This window comes from Thermobia domestica, chromosome 1, assembly GCF_964235325.1.
Source record: "Thermobia domestica chromosome 1, izTheDome1.hap1.1, whole genome shotgun sequence".
Taxonomy (NCBI): domain Eukaryota; kingdom Metazoa; phylum Arthropoda; class Insecta; order Zygentoma; family Lepismatidae; genus Thermobia; species Thermobia domestica.
In genome coordinates this window covers 1,511,113-1,522,307 of record NC_137454.1, presented here as the reverse complement: position 1 = coordinate 1,522,307, position 11,195 = coordinate 1,511,113, and positions in this window count along the sequence as shown.

The following is an 11,195-nucleotide window of genomic DNA, read 5'->3' as shown; positions in this document are numbered from 1 at the left end:
AAATGATTTACTCCGTGGTCCTTTTTAACGAACTTTAAAACTTATTTTGTGGATGGAAAAGGACATTCTGGCATTTATGAAGCAATTTTTCACTATCATCTACCATGCATAGGTATGATGAAAAGAAATGGAGAAACTTGGATAAAGGAAAATATCAATAACTCTAAGGATGATAAAGCAGCAGTTTCCGGATTACCCAAACACTTAAACGAATCTAAAACTCTATTAGCATAGGTAACATCCACATAAAACCTCGTCGTTGTTAAAAAGATTTCTCTACCAATCTTACTAAATCAGAAACAAGGAAGCAAAATTAAACTTAGACAAGGGTAGTCTTGACATACAGTGGGATTTTTACACTATTCACTTCAGACTAAACTGCAAAATAACGAACTGTGATCTCGGGGTATTTAAAATTATGTATGCATTTAACAAGCTTTACCTATCAAGAAACTTTCGCAGTTGATGGCATTAAACTAACATAAATCAAAATACGAACACATGCTCCAAGACTAGAGATGCAAAAAAGCCGGCTTTTTTGAATCGATGGTTTTTTTCACATAAAAAGCCGGCTTTTTTGGAAAAAAACCGAGAATTTTGGAAATTTTGGCTTTTTTCATTTTCATGATTTTTCTATCCAAATAGCTTTCTTATAGTATATTCTATAGTTAGATAAGATTTCCACGACCTGAATGCCATATTTAGCTCTGTAATTCACCATCAAGATGGATGGAGCACATATTTTACGAATTAAAGCTAACATGAAGAATGTAGTATTTGAGGGCAATTTTACAGGTTATTTAAATTTATTTTAACTTTTGAGTTATCGACATTTTTTTCCTTCTCTAGATCATTTTAGTTTGTCATCCGTGTTTCATTTCTAAGAGCTTAGTACTCCAGCTTCTAGCACGAAAGTTAAACTTACGTTTTTCTATATATCCGTCAAAGCATACGTTTTTCAATATGTCCGTCAAACCGTATTTGCACATTTCTGTTATACTGTAGTTGTGCAATGATTTAGCAATAATTTTCCAGATACAACCTTGAATACCAATTTATACAAATAATCAATAGCGGATTTAGAAAAGTACTTTGGAGGGGTTTCTCTGATTGTTTCGTTTTCTAAAAAGTCCTAATTTTATTTGGGAGGTGCTTGAAGTTTATGAGTACAGGCATAACTAATATTTCGTTTCGTTTATATGTTTAGCAATAATCTTCCGGATACAACCTTGAAGATCATTTTATACTGAGAATCAGTGGCGAATTTAAAAAAGTGTTTTGGGAGGGGTTTTCTTACTACTGATGTTTAGTTTTTCTAAACATTCGTAATTTTTATTTGACGGGAGCTTAAAGTTTATGAGTAAAGGCATAGCTAATAGATATTTCGTTCGTTTTAGAGATTCCACAACTTTGGAGAACAGGATCGTGTCCGAAAGACCGATCCTCTAACCTTCGCAAAACCGTCACTGCTGGTAATTAGTAATAATAACGGTTTAAAAACAATAAGAAAGGAAGTCGGCCAACTCCTACACTCCTAGTCGGCCAGTACACTCACTATTTTTACATTCTCAGATGGAATGAAGGAAGGCTTTGTCAGAATGGTCGAATGCTGAATTGAATCCCGGACTTCCCGATAGAAGCGCAAAAGCCAACCACTCAGTCACGTTTGTTGTGCAGTTGTATTTAGCTTAACTTAAATATATTCCGTAGTCTTTTTTTTTTTTGTTCCGTAATGATATGTTGAATCCCTCTTGTTAAAAATTCAGAAAACTTGAGGACTGGGTAAACCGTGATGGTGGTCAAGGGCGCCCATGTTGTGGTTTCCAAGGAGGGAAAGTATAAGCGACGTTTCAAAAATAGTTTCAAATTTTGCTGTAACTAATATAAAAATCCTATTGGATTTTCAATATTCTGAAGTACATTTTCCTCTAGGGGGGGCAAGCGCCCCCTTAACCCCCCTGATGGGCGCCCTTGATGGTGGTTATAAAAAACTTGACTGTAGAATTTCAAGAATATACAGAACCATGTGCAGCCTTTAATTGTATCATACAAATCTAAGTATTTCTCTTATGTTTTATTTTAATTTTATTTTGTTTCAAAAAGAGGGTATGGAATATTTTGAAGTAAAAATACTACATACAATTTTGCTAGTTATTTGTGTATTTTTTGAAAGAAGTTTTTACTCTTAGGGTTGGCTCGTTTACACCAGCTGTTTTTTTTTTTAATAACTGGTTTAAACTAAAAAAATTAGAAGAACAAAAATGCGAATCGTGTGAACTTCATAGTGACGTTTCACATGTCAAACCATCTGCATTAGTCTTATTTCCTTTTCACCTTTTAATCAAGGTGTCCCATGTTCAATTGTCGGTCGAACCACAACCCTTCTTTCATGTGTAAACCAAGTACTCTTTCGGATGTCACTTTAAGCGAAAGTCTTCTCCTTGATAACCTCGGTATTACGTAAGGATGTTAAGCCTAAACATACAAAACGAAACCAAATTATATATTTCTGCATGCCTGTTGTTTTATAAAGAAGCAAAGGTTGCTTAAATATATTGATTAAAATTGGTAAAATTTATCGATTGCCTACTTAGCTTCCAACATTAGCTTGGATTGGACTTTCAATGATACCTACATACTAAATTTGTAACTTAATACCTCAGTTTTAGAAAAATAAACACACTGCTGAACAAGACTGCACTTATTTAATATAAAAACACATTTACACGTGACGTTTCGATCTTCTATCCAAGATCCTCATCAGACGTACACTCACGTCTGATGAGGATCTTGGATAGAAGATCGAAACGTCACGTGTAAATGTGTTTTTATATTAAATAAGTGCAGTCTTGTTCAGCAGTGTGTTTATTTTTCTGATTTTATTCGCAAGACGTTGACTATGATTGTGTGTCACTCAGTTTTAGTGTACTGATTATAATACGTTGACCTTTAAATTTTACATGCAAATTAAATTTTACAGGATTTTCCCGTTATTGTTTTACATTTAAAAGAATGACGGGATTTTCCCAATGGCTAGGGCGGGAGTTTCTCAATTTAAGAAATTTACTGACCGGACTTCTTTAAGCTTATGGGACCTCTTCCAGCATAACCCCGTTGTTGAATAATAACACCAAGGCGAATCAAACTTATTTCTGTGAATATGTAATACAAATACATAAAGCAAAATATCTAAATCAAAAAACCTGGTTTAAACCCCAAAAAAGCCTGGTTTAAACTGCCCCCCCAAAACGGGTTTTTGGCATTTTCGGAAACAACCATGGTTCTTGCCAACTCTGCTTACTTTTGTATATAGGAGGTTAAAATGTGTTTATTATATACATTGGTTAATCCTTTGGAATTCATAATGTAAAAATGTTGAAGTAAAATTGTTTAAAATATCTTTTCGAAATTCATGGTTTACTTTCGAGGTTTTATATTATTATCGGCATCAACCACTAATTAAATGACTTTCTGTGTTATAGAGAAGCGAAACAAAGTCTGCTTTATCGATTTAAAGCAGAATTTTGAAAAAAGCCCAAAATTTCCCAAGCAAAAAAGCAAAGCAGAAAAAACCGAGTTTTTTTCCAAAAAAGCCGGTTTTTTTCCGAGCCCTTGCATCTCTATCCAAGACAGTTCGTAGTGGCGTATAATTTCCACAGTGTGTTACAAATTAAATTTTATTCGCTACAATTCTAGGACTAAAAAGAAGACTTTGTTCTTACTTTCACACAAATTAAAAAAAATACATGTACAGAGGATAGTTTACCATTAAATCTTAAATTTATTCCTCTAAAGTAGTATACAGAAGCAAGAAAGGCAATACTCCACTCACTGTGTTTATTATTATTATTATTATTATTATTATTATTATTATTATTATTATTATTATTATTATTATGTCTTGATTCATAACAGTTTGACTCAAATCTGCTGACGTTTAAGTCATCCCCAACTTCTCACAATACCCAATGCAAGTGTAACCGGCTGGAGTTCTGGTCGCTGTTCGGGCTTCCATTTATTTGTAACCAGTCCGTAGTTCGGTGTAATCTGGTCGCTGTCCGTGGCTCGTGGTACTACCAATAAGTATCTTCCTGATACTTTAACTTACCTGGACAGGACGATGAAGGACCTCACCAAGAAAAGGTTACAAACTGTTTCCAAATCGCTCGTCGGTCTCAATCATGAGATGAGCATTAGGCGCCGAGAGGTTCGGGTGTCTCGTCTCGAAAACCTCACGGACGATCAGACGGTCATCCAGACCATAACGCACACAAACATCACTCATACAAACAACGAAAACACACTGGATTAAATAACACTATACTTATTTATTAGAACACCATTGTATAAAAAAAATAGCGAAGAGGAATGGACACAACACTGAACACTAAAGATATATAATAATTTTCGTCGCTGAAATCACAGACAATATAGCCCTTTATATATATATGATTATAATTCAGATATCGCTGCAAATGCTTCTCTCACACCATTGCCACACTTGGGGGATTAGCACTGGGGAAAAGTTGTTTGGATCGTCCTACGATGAATCCAGTTGTTACGCTGAACAATCTTAAAGCGTAAAGATGAATCTTCAGCAAATTAAACAAGAAATTCTCCAAAGTAGAATGCGGATGTGGGAGGGCGCGTGTATAACATTTTAAACGCACAAGGTCTACGGACCTGGGACTTCACTAGTTGGGGCTAGCCGTAAGAAATCGTCCTTCACCGGCTAAATAGCTTGTGCCCCTTCACAATAAGTCGTATCTGAAGCTCGACACGACGTGCGAAAGAAGCAATTCTCACCGAAGAAAGAACTTATATGCGTTGCAGAATAAAGTATAAATCGAAAAAAATGATCACTGTCTTCGCGAAATATACAGGGCGTCCACAAAAAATACTTCTATAACCTGGTGGCGGTTATACAAGTGACGTTGTCTAATACATTTTGCTTTACCTGATGCTTGAGAGAAGTATTATTTGCGCTCGAAAAAGTTTTACATTAGAGAATGTTAATGTATTTTTAGGAGAAAAGAAAGTGGTTTCTAAACACGTAGGAAGGAAATGAAATCTTTCAGTTTAATGTCCCACGACAATGCCCTTAGGCTAAGGGAAACGATGGTTAAAGCGAATGAATGATGATGGAAGAATTGGTGGAATGAGAAAGTGGGAGTGCCCGAGAGAACCCACGGATATGCTGATGTCCACCACAAACTTACTTGGCCAGATGAAGAAGAAGGGACTACCGCACCATAAGTAAGCGCTCTACCACTGAGTCACCATCCTCCCCTCTCCTACGTATGAAGGAATGCACTGTTTTACATCCAGTGGTTCACATAAGTTCGTTTCTTCATAGAGAAGTCAATCTAAAACAGTCTTTATTCTTCCATATTTTTCATTCGAAGCGTTTGCTTCCGAATTTCACGTATAAACTACATGTTGAATGACTGGATCCTGTTTATGACAAATATTCTGCCTTTCAATGACACATGAAGAACAAGGAACCTCGTTTAGTTTGAGCTCAAAGGATGTTTGTGTCTCTTAGAAGATAATACATTTCTTTGGTTCAGTATGTGTGTGCATTGTAGCCAGGGTTGGCTGGTTTATACCAAGGTGGTTTAAACCACCTGTTTTTTTCAAAAAAACCAACTGGTTTAAACCAAAAAACGAAAAATGTTCGTAAAAGTGTGTGTTTGTAAAATCTTGATGAATACACATTTATAGGTTATCACGTTTCACTCCCGTATATTATTCGTATTATATTCAGACCTAAATTCCCCATTCATTACTCAAAAAGATTATACTACAAGAGCAACTTTATATATATATATGTATATATATAAGTTTATAAATGTTTGTTTTGTGATTTTTTGTAGTTGTTATTATTGTTATGTAATAGCAATCAAAGAAAAATTCTAAATATTGTTTCGTTTCAATGTTTACTATTGATAAAATACATCGAAATGCCGTACTTTTTGTGTGTTGGGGGGGGGGGGGACTCATACAGACCCCACGAGAGGCATTTAGTGAAATGAGAAGTATCTTTGGTATCTATTTATGTATAAATGAGTCTGAGCCAAAGTGGACTCAAATAATTCGTATCTTTATTCACTTTTCTTACTGATATGCAAATTAAGTCGTTGTATTTCTTTAATTTGGACCAATGAAAGTCGTTGTTAACTAACTTGAACTAAATTAGTTCTTCTGTACTCCGTAGTACTTTGAAATTGTCCATATGTAATTCTGTATAATGGTTTCACTTGTGCAACTGTCTATCTTTTTGTCCTCCTGAAATGACTCTTTGACAGTTATATTAAGAAGCATAATCAGTACAACGTATTTTTATCAGGATTCCTTCGTGAGTGAGTCGGCAGACGTATCGCATTTGTGGCCAATTAGTCCTAGTTCCGAGTTCAAATGGAGGACAATTTCTCTCGGATGTAACTCGAGAAGCAGTTTTAATTCCGCTTTAAGCTTAAGTGACCCCTTCCAGCATAACCCGGTTGTTGCATAATAATACGAAGGCGAAACAAACTTATTTCTGTCCATATATGATATGAATATGTAGAGCAAATTATTTAAACCAAAAAAACAGTTTTTTTTTGGTTCTTTCAATAAAAACCATGGTTTTTGCCAACCCTGATTGTAGCTATATTTAGAAAAAAAATGTTGCTTAGTAAAGTCGGTGTAAGTGATTGTGGTCACTTCAGTGGATATAGTAGTAAAAGAATTGTGTACAGGAAATATTCTGACATTAATGTTCCACGCTATGCTTGTACACGAAAGGAAACGAAATCTAACAACGTTACACTTGCACGCCATTCGCTTCACCTGGCGTCAAGAGGTTGAGCTGTTATACTTACTTAAAAAAAAAAAAAAAAAAAAAAAGTTACGTCGCACGGTTATGCTCCGAGATTAAAGGAAACAATGGTGATATAATCAATAAACTAGTGGAATGAAGAAAGTGGGCGAATTCCAAGTAAACCCATGCACACGGTAATTGTCCAGCACGAACCCCATTTGGCACGAGCTGGGCTCGAATCATAAACAGCAATACCAGAGGTGAACGCTCTACCAATGAACCACCGTGGCCCCATGAAATCCTTTGCGACAATATGAAGTTAAACATCAGATATTTGTTTAGCCACCCACACACTAGTCCGTGGTTTCTTTACCTGGTACGCACAAAAAATACTCTTGCTTGATATAAAATAATAATAATAAATAAATAAATAAAAGAATGAAGTGTGACCGAGACAAAGACAGACTAGAAATTTTCCCGATATTCTCTTTCACTTAGTAAAATAAAAAATCTACATTGCCTGATTTTTTTTTTTTTTTTTTAATCAAGTTCCCACTCTCTTCTACACCCTTTGTGCGATTTCTATCGAAATCTTACCAGCTCGAGAGACTGGTCAGTAATTTGTGCCTATATTTGAAGACAATCGGTTAATTGCATTGGATCAGTTATTATTGTTGATTCGATTGGAGTTTAGCGTCGCTTTCAGTATCGAAGCTATACGAGACGTGGGCCTACAGCTTAACGTGGGATCCCAACCACATGAGCTCCAGCAAGGAATCGAATCCAGAGACGCATACGCTAAGCATGTATGCACGAGGGACAAAATAATCGCGGGCACAAGCCGTACACTCATGTCCAAAATTATTGTCGCATGCCTATAAATATGTTGTAGGAGGAATATAATTTGAATACGAATTCGCCCTGTATTTCTTATAATGTTAGTATGTGTATAATCGGCAAAGACACGTATGTGGCAAATTTCATGTCAAAAGAGCAGCAAATAAGAACAATAAAACAAAAATGAAACTTTCTTGTCCATTTAGTAACATTTTGTTTTACTGACTCTAATTTTCGTATTTATAATTATTTTCGTCTGAAATTTACCACAAATATACATTTCGTGATTATACACATAGTATCAGTATTAAAAGTACCTGCAAAATCATTATCAAATTATATTCTTACAAGAAGACAGTTATAGATATGCGACAATCATTTTGGACATGAGTGTATATCATGCTTTGAAAAGGACTGCTAAACGTTCTAGGGAATCTCAAAATGTGAAGACCTGATGACATTATTAGCAACAGAGGAAGCCACAGCATTGGAATAACTTCACCCTCCTTTCGGAAGAGTTTAAAATGTTCAAAGTTATGAGAAAAGCACAATACAGACACGACTGAGAATCACTCATACTATACGTGAAAAATTTTCTTCATCCGTTCTAATTCTTATCATTGAAATATGTAAGAATATACTAAAAATAATACTGACGTATTTGAATATAAAATGTTGAGCTGATTTTGAATTGAACGTCCCTTTCAGCAGCGAAGCTATATGAGAGGTGGACCTACTGATTAACGTGGAATCCGAACCACATGAGCTTCCGCCGGGAATCGAACCCGTGAATATAAAATGTATTAGTATCGAGATATTATCATGGTAGACAAGCGGTAAACTTTCAATTAGTGTTTAAAAGAAATTTGCTAAGTCTTCAGTTCTCCATCTTGTTTCTACTGGTATGTAAAACGAGAAAACTCTTAAAGCTATATCGATATGTACAACTAATGATAGAAAATAATATTCTGTAAATTTCAACAAGACTAAAACAGCTTTCCTAAATAAAGCTTATTGTCTTTCGTTTGTGTTATTAACTTTCCAGTGGCATAACACCAGAGATACTTATTTGCATTCTCTATTATTGTAGCAAACCTCTCAGAAAAGAAGTACTGCAACAATAGATTAAGACCTAAAGTGTGAAAAGACAGATCTTTATAGAGCTAGTTGTGTACTCGAAAGTTTGTGAATAAGACTCCCGAATGTTTAATCTATTAGCATTAGGAATTAAGATTCCTTTGCTTCCGTCACGTATGAGGGATAATGTCCCTCGGGGATCACATTTCCCGGGAAATTGGGGAGGAAGAAAGGAAGGAAACAGCCTGGGACCATTACGTTAGATACCATTCCGGTATTTGTCTGGTGAGAATGTGAAACACTCAGGATGAATGGTCCGGAAAAGCTTTTACACTTTTTCGACCGAGTGTCCCCACCGGAAATCGAACCCAGAACCGCTCGCACCAAAGGCAAGAGCGTTGACGACTACGCAGCGCAGGGTCACAAATGTTTAATCTATTACCAAAACTTCTCGATGAAGCCTTCTCTTGCTTACCATCACTTTAAAACCAAGTGTTAATTTGTAGAACCTAAACTGAGTAGTACCTTGAGGGAGAAAAAAAAAAAAAACTATCTGAATTGTCAGCAAAAAAAAAAAAAAAAAAAAAAAAAAAAAAAAAAAAAAAAAAACCAAATATTCTCATCTTCTAAATTTAATTAGAGAGTTCTACAGACATTTTATGAAGCAATTTTAAAAATAGCAAAGGCACAAAAATCTCACACGATAGTAGTCATCAATATTGCCACACATCAGATACTGATATGATTAGAAAATGAAATGAAATCTTTGAGTTTTACGTCCCACCGTTATGCCGGTTAGGCTAAAGGAGACGGTGATGATGAGTAATGAATGAAATGGTGGAATGAAGAAAGTGGGAGGAAACGGGAGAACCCCGAGAAAACCCACGCACACGATGTTTGTCCACCACAAAGTTCACTTGGCCGGGGCTGGGATCGAACCCGGGACCCCAAGCACCAGAGGTGAACGCTCTACCACTGAGAACTTGTAATGAATTCACTGTCCAATGACACCGTATTACGAAGAATTTCAGATTTATTTTTAAATGTTTAAGAAGCAGCTGTTTGACAAAATTTAAAATTTAAGGCCAATAAACATTTTTATAATCAATTGGATGGAACTACTCACATCAACATGCGTCATATTCTTACGTGTATATAAGATTTATAGATCAAGAAACAATGAAGGAAGAGTTTTTGTCTTGTTAACCATTGCCAGCTCGAACAACTTCAAATGAAATCTTTTCATAATTAGACCTATTTATGAAAACGAATATTAAAAAAAAATAATAATAATAATAATATTTCAGTTTGTTCCGATGTAGCATGTTCGAAACTGGGCAACACAGTGGTGTTATTATGAATTTTAAAGTAGTTCCAAAGGTAAAAAATGAATATTTTGGTATCTATTGCGAGGCTTTAGCCAGAAGGCTGATGTTCTGAAGCTACAAACGCACTAGTTGAAATCTGCATTATTGTTTTAGGATAACAAATTTGAAAAACGTTTGGCCTGACCCTTGAATTATGCTTCTGTTATTTAGGATTTGTTATAACCCACTATAAATGTGTACTGCAACCGGCACTGAAATCTGTAAGCAAATGGCTTGTAAATCTAAGAGCTAATGGATGAAATAATTGGATTATGCCCAATACACATTAAAATTTGTTTTTATTCACACTAGTTTAGTATAAATAGAAATCTAGAGGTAAATCCAAAATTAGCATTAGGGAAAGATGCACTGACCATGCAATTATGTTGAGCCGACTTCTATGAACTTATCACAATGCTCACATGATGATGATAATCATTGCTTTATGTTGTTGTCTCCAAATTGTAAGACAGTTCTAAAAAATTACGAAATTTGGAAGAGAGAAACTGCATCATATTATTACTTTTGTCATCACTCAACAGACATGTTGAATAACGATCTGGAAGTCTGTAGAAAACCTCTTTAATTCATTGTAATTAGTAACAGCCAGTTCAAGAAGAAAACAGTTTCAGCGTCTTCAAGTATGCTTAGTCTTGAATGTAGAAACATCTTGCTTAAAAAAAAGGGAAGACAAATGGGAAACGAAACAATACTATCGCAAGTTGAAGCAGTTGTTTCCAGCAACGCCTTGACGAAGTTCCATTTAACATGAGGAGTTCAAGATAGAACTCTCCCTGCTGGTGGTCCAGGGTTCGATTTTCAATAGGAGAGCACTGAACGTATTACGGTGGTTCGGATTTCACCGGTGCTGAAAAAGAGAAGCTAAACTTCACAAAACCACACTATAAAGATTCATAATTCAGAAGTCAAGTAAAAAAGATTCAACAAAATATTTTTCTCCATTTAGAAGTGGCTACTCAGACGTATTCTTACTCAGTCGAATTGCAAAAAAACAAATGTGCACATGATACATCACTGCAGAGTACCTTCTAATATACAGGAGTTACCAGTTACGGTTACAAATTTTTGAAATCTGTGGCAGACGTCTCTTA